Source organism: Azolla caroliniana, unplaced genomic scaffold, assembly GCF_043228905.1.
Source record: "Azolla caroliniana isolate FFs.n. ecotype wild unplaced genomic scaffold, voAzoCaro1.0.p SCAF_18, whole genome shotgun sequence".
Lineage (NCBI taxonomy): Eukaryota > Viridiplantae > Streptophyta > Polypodiopsida > Salviniales > Salviniaceae > Azolla > Azolla caroliniana.
The window spans coordinates 15,458,936-15,472,251 of NW_028230453.1; positions in this window are offsets into that span (position 1 = coordinate 15,458,936).

Here is a 13,316-nt window from a genome sequence, read left to right on the forward strand (position 1 = left end):
GGGTCTGTTTCCGGCTTGCCGGTTGTAATCTTGCAAACATTGTAACCTTGCTAGTTATTGAATTCAAACTTTTGTTTTCTCTCTCTTGTGTTGTCGTGAGTTCCCTCTACCTTGTCCGGTGAGCGTGTATCAGGTTCGGAGACTATACGTGCTCAAGTCTTATTCGGCTAGTAACACTGTCGGCAACGAGCAGGCCTAGTCGGCGATACGCTCGTGTGTATCTCTCTCCCATTTGATCTCTTAAACCCCTCGGTCCAAGACCCCTGCGGTCCCGCCTTAATTTCTCCACGACATCAATTTGGTAAACCCGACGTGAAGCAAGGCGGCAGAGGAATGAAGATGAGGGGATCAGAGCTCGCCGAAGCCATGACGGCAGCGGTTGATCGGATAGTAAGCGCTCGCGAGGGCACATGCGCCCTCGACAGGGCCATTGAAGCGAGTGTCGGCGCGATAGGCCGGTTCAATGGTAAGAATGCCAGGAGTTATTTGGAGGCCTACCGGGCTGAAATGGTGATGAGGGACATTCCGGAAGATAGGCGGTTGGTCGGTTTCCCTCGGGTGGCGACACTAGGCATTCATGCAAAGGTGCTCGAGGTACAAGCTGGATGTCGGACCTGGGGAGAGTTTGAAGGTCAAATCCTCGAGAAATACGGGCTCGATGACTCGCTTCGGCTATCAAAGCGAGAGTTCATGGAGTGGGTGGAGACCCCCGGAAAGGCGAGGAACATGTCTGCGCTCCTCCAGGAATTTGAAAAACGGTTCGCTCGGTTGTCGGCACTGGACCGGACTGTGCTCGACACGAGTCGGGTCCTATTGTTCGTCAAAGCGGTGGACGCGTTGGACCGGGAGAAAGTGGGTCTCCTATTGGAGACAGACGAAGGGCTCACAATAGACTGGGCCGTGGTAAAACAAGTCTGTAGTCGTTTCGACAAACGACGTGAATGGAGCGGCGAGGGATCGCAAGCAGCAAGGCCGGTCCCGACAAGGGAGTTCGAGGGGCCGGCATCGATAAGGAAAGTCGAGACTCGGACTTGGCAAGAGTCGGGTACGGGCTTGTCCGACACGGTCAAGGGTCTCTCCGGGGGATCAGCTCTAGAAGAGCTGACACAAATGGTGCGAGATCTCTAGATCTTGCAGGCCTGGAGAGACAACGGCGAATAGCCTTGTGACCGGTGGCCGCCAGTAGGGCAACGATGCATGTGGTGTGACGCAGTTGGTCACATATGGAAGGAGTGCACGGATTTTGCAGAAGCACTCAGGACTAACGCAGTGTACCTCTGGAATGGGCGGGTACATGCGAGCGAGACTCGGAAAGCCCTGGAGTTGAATACCGGGCGCGGCGGAATGAAGCGGTTGATGGAGGAAGCCGCGACGCAAAACGCAGAGGTTTTCCACTACTCTTCGTCGGCGGGTATCCGGGTTGGGGGTGATGAGGGCCGGAAGGCGAAAGACTCAAGATTCTGGCCGCTAGTGCTAGAAGGCCTCTCCGGGGTTTGGCTGAGGAAAGAGGAAGCAAACCGTGCAGAGCAACGGATTCGGGAGGTCACCGGATGGGACGATTCGGTTGAATAAAAGACCGGCTTCATGGAATCCGCATGGCAGAACTACGAGGTTCTAGTAGAAGACAAGTGCACGGGGAAGGTTGGAGGGGCCGGTCCCTCACAACGGTACGAGACCTGGTTCGGACTGAAGCCGAACGATGCCGCCAACACCGGCACGCCGAATAGAAAGAAGCAGGCGGGTTTCCGGCTAAGCACCAAGATTGAGCGAACGACAGACCTACGAAAGGTCTTGGAGGAACGGATCCTCGACAGCAAGGTGGAGTTGTCGTTACGGGAGGTACTCGGGATTGCCAAGAAGGAGTTCCACGACTCCATTGTAGACTTGGTAAAACGTAAGCGGCTCTCGACGGAGCCGGAACCGGAGAAACCTGTGGAGGTGCGGACGACATGCATAGAAGACACTGCCCTAGAGGACGAGTTGGCGGACAACCACTATTCGAAGTTGCATTGGGCCAGAGCCACTACGGAGGCCCCTGTTCGGATCGGGGACGTCCTAGAGCCGGTGGTGGCATTGATAGAACATGGATCCGAAATCAACCTGATGTCCATGGATTTCTATAAGAAAGGGAAATGGTCGATCAACACCAAGCACGGGTGGAAGATACGCGCGACGACGTGCACTACTGAGGAGCTGCATGGTGCGTGCCTGAATGTATGCGTGAAGATCGGCGACGTCGAGATAGATCAACACTTCTTTGTGTAGGAGACATCCTCGCACCCGGTGGTACTCGGCGAACCGTACATCACCACGACACGCAAGGAAATGAAGGTGCTTGACAACGGTTCAGCATACGCGCGCGTGAAGAGCCAGGACGAGCAATGCTCCGTTCAATTTCTGATGGTGAGGCCGAATCATGAGCGCAACCGCGAGACCCTCGGCGGTGATAGCCGAGGGGATTTTTAGAGAGGGCTATCAAGGCGTGGGGCCGCGGTAGTCTGGACACCTCTGAGAAACCCCACACATGTACCATAGATAGGAAGTTTTGGTTCTCCGATAACGGAGGTTGTTCTATAGCCAGCATCAACGACCATGAAAAGAAGCGGGCGGAGGAAAGATTCAGGGTGTGCGGTGTCCTCGGCCCTGGCGAAGAGATTGGCGGCGCCATGGAGGCGGTCTCATTCGATGACACCTTGGGGAAATTACGCGGTGTGGTCGAAGAAGGCCTTAGTGAAAACTAGATGATTCCGGTTAACTCAGTGGAGATGCACGAAGTCATTGCTGACTTTGGAAAAAGGGTTGAGTCAGACTGAACGACTCACGTGGATACGAGGTACAAGACTGTGGACCAGAAGGTGAGGCCAGTCGCGACTCCCTTGCCGGAGGACAACAATGAGCGGATGAAAGGGGTCACGTCTGACCCAAGTTTGCGGAATCCGGCCGGCATAGGACACCGGTTCACCGACATAACGCTACGGGAGCTCAAGGTTGGTGGGGGTGGCTTTCTACTGCCGGTGGACGAGGACCGGTTTCGAAGGATGCACGGAAGGCACAGGAAGGCCTTCGCATTCTCACCGGAGGAGATCGGGTGTGTAGACCTGATGATCGTAGAACCGATGGTGATATTCACGGTGCCTCATGTGCCGTGGAATCTCAAACCGATTCCGGTACCCAGAGCTCATGTCCTGAAGTTGATGGAGCTGCTAGAAAGTGGAGATGGGCATCCTTGAGCCATCGAGTGCCCCGTATTCGAATCGGTGGTTCACCATGCCAAAAAAGAACGACACGCTGCACTTCATACAGGACCTGCAACCGGTCAACAAGGTGACCATTCGAAACGCCGGAATCGGACCGACAATCGATGAGTTCGCGGAGGCCTTTGTTGGAAGGTCAATCTATTCAGTTGGTGATCTATATTTGGGGTATGACCAATTCCAACTAGCCGTAAAGAGCAGGGATATCATGACGATGCGGACTCCTCTTGGCCTAGTGCGGATGTGTACCCTGCCACAGGGAGGAACCAACTCGGTGGCGCACATGGTGAATGCAATGAACAAGGTACTGAGGGATTGCATCCCGGACATCACCATGCCATGCTTGGATGACATCCCGATCAAAGGATGTCCGGTAGGGAATACAGAAGAATCGCTCGGGCCAGACAGATGCCGAAAATTCGTCGCGGACCACATAAACGACTGCGAGAAGGTGCTACAGAGACTTGAGAGCGCGCGACTCACCTTCTCCGGAGAGAAGTTAGCTTTCAGGCAGTCGGAGATCCTGGTAGTTAGGCACTTGTGCGGGTCTTACGATGGGAAACCATCTCCGACGAAGGTAGAGGCCATCTCTGCGATGTAGGATGATTGCGGGTCGATTACGGAGGTCCGGGGGTTCTGGGGGGTGTGTGCGTTCTATCACGTTTGGATTCCACACTACGCACACATCGCGGATCCACTCTACGGGCTGCTGAGAAAGGGCATAAATTCGAATGGGACTAGGAGCATACAGAGTCGATCCGGAGACTGAAGGAGGTGCTTACTGCGGCACCGACTCTCTGGAAAGCGGTTTACGGCAAGGAGGTCCCAATCTACATAATCGTTGTCGTGAAGAAAACCGTCCACAAGCGGAATCGGTGCACCGGAGCGTAGGAACTGGCTCTTCATGCACGTGCGCCTTACGTTGTACATAGGAGATCCTAGGCAGGTAGATTTGGTAGGTAAGAAGTAAAGGGGAAATGGCTCCTTCCTGGCTAAAAAAAAAGGAGGGAGACGAGGAGGAGGAGGGGGATCGCGGAGAGTCGAGGACGAAGTGCTGTCGGTTCGTGGGTGAAGGCTCTCTCTCTCTCTCTGGTTCGCAAACGCCATAGCTTCCTTTTGTGCAGGTTTCGGGAGGCTTGCGCTGCTCTGAGGAATGCCCGAGTGCTTCCGGCAGCACCTCCAACCTACTCCTTCCTTTCTGTGCGTTTACGAACAGGTATCGGCATTTGTTCGTCGGCCTGTTCGGTTGTAACCGACTCCGTGTTGTGTTGTTTGTCTTTGTTAATACATACATACGTTCGTGTCTCTCTGTGTCGTTGTCCCACTCGCGTCTTTGTGTCGAAGGGCCGTGTCCCTGTGAATCTACTCTCGCACATAGTGGGTCTCTTCTCCTTTCTCTCTTGCTCTTCGGTATAGGACCCCCTGAGGTCCCGCCTCATTCCACGCATCCGCGAGGAATACCTCGACATCTTGGTGAACCCGATGTGAAGGAGGCGGCAGAAGAGCAGAAGATGAAAGGGTCGGATCTTGCAGAGGCCATGGCTTCGGCCGTGGATCGGATATTGAGTGCACGCGAGGGCATCGGCGCCCTCGACAGAGCCATTGAGGCGGTCGTCGGTACGATTGGCCGGTTCAGCAGAAAGGATGCCACGAAGTATTTGGCGACCTACGGGGCAGAAATGCTGATGCGGGACATTCCGGAAGAGAGGCGTCTTGCCGGGTTTCCTCGAGTGGCGATGCCGAGCATCCATGCGGAGGTGCTCGAGGTGTGGGCGGAGAGCCATACCTAGGAGGAGTTCAAAGGCCGACTCCTAGAAAAATACGGGCTGGACGACGCGCTCCGGCTTTCGAAACGGGACTTCATGGAATGGGTGGAGTTCCCCGGCAAGGGAAGGAACGCGACGGCACTCCTCCGGGAGTTTGAAGAATGCTTTGCACGCCTTTCGGCGCTTGACCGAACCATTCTGGATACGAGCCGGGTCCTACTGTTCGTCAAGTCGGTGGATGAGCGGGACCGGGACCATGTCGGCTCCTTGTTGGAAACCGAGGACGGGCTGACAACCGACTGGGCTGCGGTTAAGAGAGTCTGTGGCTGTTTCGATAAACGGCAAGAATGGGCTGACAACGGGGCGGCCGGTGCGGGCTCTGTCACAACAAGGAGGCTTGAACCGGCACCGCAAGTGCGAAGGGAAGAAACCCGGGAACGGCTCGAAACCGGTCCGGCTTCGACCGGCATGGTCAATGGCTCGTCCGGAGGAGCAGCGTTGGAGGAGTTGACGCGGGCGATAAAGGATCTCCAGATCGCCTAGACTCGAAGGGAAGGCGGCGAACCGGATCGTGACCGACGACCGGCAACAGGGAACAGGTGCATGTGGTGCGACGAGGTCGGCCACATCCGGAAGGACTGCGGCGATTTCGCAGAAGCGTTGAGGAACCGGGTGGTGTACCTGTGGGAAGGCCGGGTGCACGCCGACGACACCAGGAGGGCCTTGAACCGAAACGACGGGCGAGGAGGAATGAAGAGACTGATGGAAGAGGCAGCGGCCCGACACGTGGAGGCTGTTGCAGACAAGGCCGTCAATGCGGAAGATCAAGTAGCATTCGATTCGAGTTTGAGTACCTGCGTATGACAGTTTCCAAGATCGTGCACAGAGAGAGAGAGAGAGAGAGAGAGAGAGGAGGAGGCACAAAAGACTCTTTCTATTCAATAGAAACAATAATACAACCAACCTTACAAAAAGGTTACAAGGTCACTATATATAGTGACCGACTTAGGGCAACTACCATTTATGCTAATTACACAAATGGCCCAAACTTGATCTATACAAAGGGATAGTGTGAATACGTCCATTATACACTTGTATTCGACACTCCCCCGTAATGGGCGTATACATGGGTTATCTAAGATTACAGGTATAAACCTAGGTTCTCGGACATATTAGTTTTGTTCGAGTCGGCAGGGTCCGAAGGCAGAAGACCGGACTGGTCGGGTCGGAAGAGTTGAAGCCGATCATTAAGGAACTGATGTCGATTGTCTGAAACCATCCTGCGCTGTGTCCGGCTCTAACCGGACTGGTTTGTCGTTACGCCCATCTGATGCCGAAGGGACCGAAAGCGGTCTGCCGAAAGACACTTGGTCATTCCATCTGCGACATTGTCGGTTGTGGATATTTTCTCTAGACCGATTTTCCCTGAAATGACGCAGTCCCGAACGAAGTGATATCGAACGTCGATATGTTTGGAGGCGTTGTGGTGAACCGGATTTCTCGACAAGGCAACAGCACCTTGACTGTCGCTATAGACAACTGGGGCCGAGTCATGGTCGACTTGTCGAAACGTGTGTGCCAGCCGGCCGAGCCACAAAGCTTCTTTTGCAGCGTCGGACGCAGCTACATATTCTGCTTCGGTCGTTGAGGTCGCTGTGCACTCCTGAAGTTTCGACTTCCACGAAATTGCTCCATTGCCGAATTTGAAGCAGTATCCAGTTGTTGATTTCCGATTGTCTATACAGCCGGTGAAGTCCGAGTCGGTGTAACCGACTACGCCTGAGGTTGAGTTCGGACCGAAAAGAATGCCGTGGTCTTTTGTGCCAGCCAGATATTTGAACACATGCTTGACTGCGTTCCAATGCGATCGGCCAGGATTGTGCATAAATCTGCTAACGACTCCTACGGCATGAGAAATATCAGGCCGTGTCGCGACCATCAGGTACATAAGGGAGCCGACTGCCGGTGCATACGATACCGACTTCATATCTTCCCCCTCCGGACCGGATGTCGGGCAGTCTCGCTGAGAGAGCCGAAGATTCATGGGGAGCGGGGTTGAAGCAGATTTGGCTGATTGCATGTTGAAGCGTTCCAAGACACGTCCGATATAGTCGGTCTGAGACAAAAAAAGATGTCGTTTATCGCGATGCCGACTAATCTTCATGCCAAGTATGTGTCGTGCCGGACCGAGGTCCTTCATGGCAAACTTCAACCGCAATTGCCGAATGAGATCGGCAAGTTCGCCCGCGTGGCGTCCAGAAATTAGCATGTCGTCCACGTAAATGATGAGGAAGATGGGTGATCCATCGTGAGCTGTGTTGGTAAAAAGACAATGGTCCTCATCGCTTTTTGAGAAGCCGATCGATTGGATGAAGTCGTCGAACTTCTTGTACCATTGTCGCGGTGCCTGTTTGAGGCCGTATAGACTCTTCCTGAGTCGGCAGACTAGATGTTCTTGGCCAGTTGCCACGAAGCCTTTTGGCTGCTCCATATAAATTTCCTCTTCAAGATCACCATGGAGGAAGGCTGTTTTGACATCTAGCTGAATCAGCTCCAAGTTGTCGGCTGCCACTACGCCGAGTAGAAAACGAAGGGTTGTCATTTTCACCACTGGTGAAAAAATCTCGTCGAAGTCGACGCCATATTCTTGTCGGAAGCCCTTCGCAACTAATCTGGCCTTGTACTTTGGGGTGGTCGAATTAGACGTCTCTTTTAGTCGATAAACCCACTTGCAAGGAAGAGCACGTCGATTCTTAGGTAGTTCGACCAGATCCCAAGTCTTGTTTGCCCGAATGGAGTGCATTTCCGACTCCATCGCCAGATGCCAGGTGGCTGAATCGACAAATGTCGATGCTTCTTCGTAAGACGTCGGTTCGCCGGCGTCGGTGAAGAAAATTCCAGGAGAATACCTCTCCGGAGGTTGCGACAGTCTCTCGGATCGTCGAGGTATGATTGGACTGGTCGCATCGGGTATCGAGGTCGGATGGTCCAAAAGCGAATTATTCTGTTGTGCCGAGTCAGAGTTGTCCGAGTCGGTGGTGTAAGGTTCAGCTACCCGTGAAGCTGACCGTGTGTTAAGAGCGGGGCCTTCTTGAAGGGTCGGCACATCGGAAAATGTTACCCTTTGGACTTCGATCGGTTTTTCGATTGATGGATTCATAGCCGACTCGTTGAACACAACGTCCGAACTTCGAACGATTTGTCTGCGTTCGGGGTCCCAGAGTCGGTATCCCATTTCGCCATCTGATCCATATCCAAGGAAAATGCATTTCCTGGACCGAGGTGCAAGTTTTCGGCGATCATCTTTCGGAATAAGGGCGTATGCCTCGCATCCGAAGATCCTCAGCTTGTCGTAATTCGGCTTACTGCCGATCCATAGTTCCTGAGGAATTTGAAGTCCTAGAGGTCTGCTTGGCGACATATTGATTATGTGTACTGCCGTGAGTAGAGCCTCTGCCCAGAAGCCATCCGACAGTCCGGAGTGTTGGAGCATGGAAACTATCCGTTCTTGGATTGTCCGATTCATGCGTTCTGCAATCCCGTTTTGCTCCGGACTGTGTGGTGCCGTAAATTCACGTCGGATGCCGCGTTGTCGGCAGAATTTGACGAATTCTTCTGATTTGAACTCTCCCCCATTGTCGGTCCGAAAGCATTTCAGTTTTCGGTCAGTTTGATTTTCTACCATAGCGAGCCAATCGGAGAAGATCGAGAAGACACGATCTTTGGTGCGAATTGGATAAGCCCACACCTTTCGAGTCGAATCGTCAATAAAACTGATGAAGTAAGAGGCACCGCCGAGAGACTGATGCGGCATTAGGCCACAGACGTCCGAGTGGACTAAATCGAGAGGTCTCGTTTCTCTTGGTGCTGATGTCGGGTGTGATGCGGCTGCTTGTTTGCCATACTGGCAGTGTTCGCAGAATTGATGGTCCGAGAAGGAGAGTTTAGGGATGTATCCGGCTCTAGATAGGTGCGTAATGCCGGCCTTGCTGAGGTGTCCTAATCTTCTGTGCCATAGTGATGACACAGGAATATCCACCAAAAACAGGTTACCCTCTCTGAGCGTAACATGTAACGGATACAGTGAGTGTATCTTGGGTCCTCTAGCAAGCAGGAGGTTCCCCCTGTGGAGTGTCCACCCTCCCGAAGAAAAACCGGCACGAATGCCGTCTTCATCTAGTTGTCCGACTGAGATCAATGGCCTTGAGAGCTCGGGTACATGTCGGACATTGTGAAGTACAAGTGTAGAGCCACCTGCAAGGTTGAGCTCTACTGTGCCGATTCCAATGATGTCACAGTGTCGCGAGTTGCCGACTCGAACTGAGTCGGAGTGACGGATCGTATATTGCTGAAATTGGGATCGATGAGGAGTCACGTGAAATGACGCGCCCGAATCTAAGAGCCATGTGCTCGATTCTTCAGTCGTGAGCAGAACTTCTGATCCGACTGGATTTTCGATTGATAGTATATTCGGGTCGTTTGGTAGCACATCAGCTGAGAAGCTGACGTAATTGATCTCCTCATGCCGGCCACTCTTCTTGTCTGATTTCTGAGACTTGTCGTTCTTGTTCTTGAGTGCGCGGCAGTCGGCTTTGATGTGTCCAGGTTTCTTGCAATAGTTGCAGATTCGATTATCCCGTGACTGGCTCCGTCTTCGCTGATTGTTCGGCTGCCGTGAGGAATCTCTTCCTCGTATGATCGATCGGTTTGTCGAACCTTGTACTACATAAGCGTCGTCTGTTGAGTCTTTGGCGAAAGACTTTCTCCGAGCTGCTTCGGTCAGGATTGCGCTCGTGACTTCGGAGTATTTAACAGCCGTGGTTGACACGTTGCACACGGTTGTGACGAAAGTTTCCCATGATGAGGGAAGGCTGCTCATGAGTATCATTGCTCTGAGTTCATCCTCGATTGCCGTCCCCTGAGATGAGATTTGGGAGCTTATCCTTTCGTACTCATTGAGATGTGCTTGAACTGAATCTGATTCTTTCATCCGCAAGTTGTAGAGGCGCCGGATCAGAAACATCTTTGTTGCAGCGACCTTCTTTTCGTAAGTGTCCGACAGTGTTTTCCACAGTTCGAATGCTGTCGTACACGATTGCACCGTAAAGTATACCGATTCCGATAGGTGCATCCGAATCGTGGCGCGGACGATTCTGTCCAGCTTCTGCCACTCAATTGGTTTGTATCCTTCTGGAGGTTCTTCATTTTCGATGGGATCGATTTGCCCCTTGACTATGAGATAGTCCTGCATTTGCTCCTTCCAGAAGTTGAAGTTCGATCCATCGAACTTTCGTAGACTCATTTCTGACGAGCCGGATGTTGATGCCATCAAATTTGGTTTCGGTTGACGAAGCTCGGTTCGGAGTTGACTACGAACCTTGTTGGAGTGCAGCCGGTTGGCTCACCCGATATCGTTCTAGTCGGATTTGGACCCGAGTCGGTTCGGCTTCGGATATATGTATTGTTGAACTTGCTCGAATTGACTCCGGTAACTTGAGGGACAGAACCGACTGGTCTTCCCGAATGTTGCCGAGTCGGAGTGAGCCCGGTTCGCTTCCGAATATATATGCCAAATACCGATTATTGAAACCGATTGTCTGGACCGATTCTGCTTCGGGTGACTGCAGCGACGAGAGAGACGGATCCAACTGATCCTCCCGAATGTCGATCAGCCGGATGAAGCACGAATTTGGGTTGTTGTCTTGAGACCGATCTGCACCGAGTGGTTACAATGAGCGGCGAGCAGCGTTTGATGACCTCTTCGGATGCCGTTTAACCGAGTGGAGCACGATCGTGTCAATGTTGCACAAGGGGATTTCACCTCGAGCGGTTACGATCACAAGGAACAGAGTACAACCGGCTGGCTTACTCCAAGCGAAGATGATCTAACGCGATGAGATGCAAGCCTCGTTTTTCTTCTTCTTCTCTCTTCTTCGAATGACGCAAGAAACCGAATGCTGTGCAGGCTGAGACGACGGCCGACAGCGGGTTGAAGGACCGAATACTGTGCAGGCTCTGATACCAAATGTTGCAGACAAGGCCGTCAATGCGGAAGATCAAGTAGCATTCGATTCGAGTTTGAGTACCTGCGTATGACAGTTTCCAAGATCGTGCACAGAGAGAGAGAGAGAGAGAGAGAGAGAGAGAGAGAGAGAGAGAGAGAGAGAGAGGAGGAGGCACAAAAGACTCTTTCTATTCAATAGAAACAATAATACAACCAACCTTACAAAAAGGTTACAAGGTCACTATATATAGTGACCGACTTAGGGCAACTACCATTTATGCTAATTACACAAATGGCCCAAACTTGATCTATACAAAGGGATAGTGTGAATACGTCCATTATACACTTGTATTCGACAGAGGCCATCCACTACTCGGCGTCGGCCGGCATTCGGGTCGGGGGCAGCGAGGCCCGAAAGGAGGGCAAAGACGGATTCTGGTCGGCAATGCTGGAAGGTCTTGCCGGCGCACGGCTAAGGAAAGATGAAACGGACCACGCTGAGAGACGGGTCCGGGAAATAACCGGGTGGAGCGATCCGGTCGAGGAGAAGACGGGCTTTGTAGAAGCCGCCTGCCGGAACTACGAGGCTCTGGTTGAAGACAAACGGGTGGGGAAAGTCGGAGCGGCCGGGCGCTCACAACGGTACGAGACCCGATTCGGGCAACGACGGAACGATGCCGGTGGGTCCAGCTCGCAAGATAACCCCAGGAAGGGCGGATACTGATTGGGGACGGAAATAGAAAGGATTACGGACCTACGAAAGGTCCTAGAAGAACGGATCCTCAACAGCAAAGTGGAGCTGTCATTGCGGGAGGTGCTAGGGATCGCCAAGAAGGAGTTCCACGACTCCATTGTGGACCTGGTGAAACGGAAGAGGCTGTCAACGGAGACGAAACCGGAAAGACCGGTGGAGGTGCGGACGACGCACATCGACGACATGGCGTTGGAAGATGAGTGGGCGGAGAGCCACTATTCAAAGCCGCACTGGGCCCGAGCAACCACGGAGACCCCGATAAAGATCAGAGATGTTCAGGAACCGGTGGTGGCATTGGTGGACCATGGTTCGGAAATAAACCTGATGTCCATGGACTTCTATAAGAAGGGGAAGAGGCCGATCAACACCAAGCACGGGTGGAAGATACGGGCGGCGACGCGCGCCACCGAGGAACTGCATGGGGCCTGCCCGAACGTGCGAGTCAAGATCGGCGACGTCGAGATTGACCAGCACTTCTTCGTACAGGAGACGTCCTCGCACCCAGTCATATTAGGGGAACCATACATCACGGCGGCGCGAATGGAGACCAAGGTGCTGGACAACGGTTCAGCCTACGCGAGGGTCAAAAGCCAGGACGGGCGCCATTCGGTCCAATTTCTGACGGTGCGGCCGAACCACGAGCGAAACCGCGAATCCCTCGGTGGCGAGAACCGGGAGGATTTTTAGAGAGGGCTGCCAAGGCATGGGGCCGAGACAGCCCGGACACTCGGGAAAGACCCCACAGCTATACGATAGAACCGAAACCGAAGAAACCCTGTACGATAGGTAGGAGATTTTGCTTCTCCAACGACGGAGGGTGTATGATAGTCGGCATCGTCGGCCGAGAAAGGACAAGGGCGGAAGTGCGACTTCGAGCGTGCGGAGTTCTCGGCCTGGACGAGGAAATCAGCGGAGCCGTGGAGGCGGTCTCCTTCGACGACACCTTGGGAATGCTGAGGAAGGTAGCCGGAGAAGACCTTAGCGAAGACCGGACGATATCGGTATGTTCCGAAGAGATGTACGAAGTCATCGCGGACTTCAGTCGGGGGCTCGGGTCGGATCGGACAACCCGAGTTAGCACGAAGTACAAGACTGTGGACCGGAAGGTAAGGCCAGTCGCGGCACCCTGGCCGGAGGGCAGCGAGTCCCGAATCAGAGGGGTTGCGTCGGACCCCAGTTTACGAGATCCGGCCTGCATAGGACACACCTTCACCGACGGGACGCTCCGGGAGGTCAAGATCGGTGGGGGCGGGTTCCTACTGCCGGCGGAGGAAGACCAGTTTCGGAGAATGCTCGGAAGGCACGGGAAAGCCTTTGCATTTTCGCCGGAAGAGATCGGGTGCGTAGACCCGACAAACGTGGAGCCGATGGTGATATTCACGGTACCACATGTGCCGTGGAATCTCAAGCCGATTCCGGTACCAAGAGCTCACATCCCGGAGTTGATGGAGCTATTGAGGCAGAAAGTCGATATGGGTATTCTCGAACCGATGGTTTACCATACCAAAGAAAAACGGAACATTGCGCTTCATTCAAGA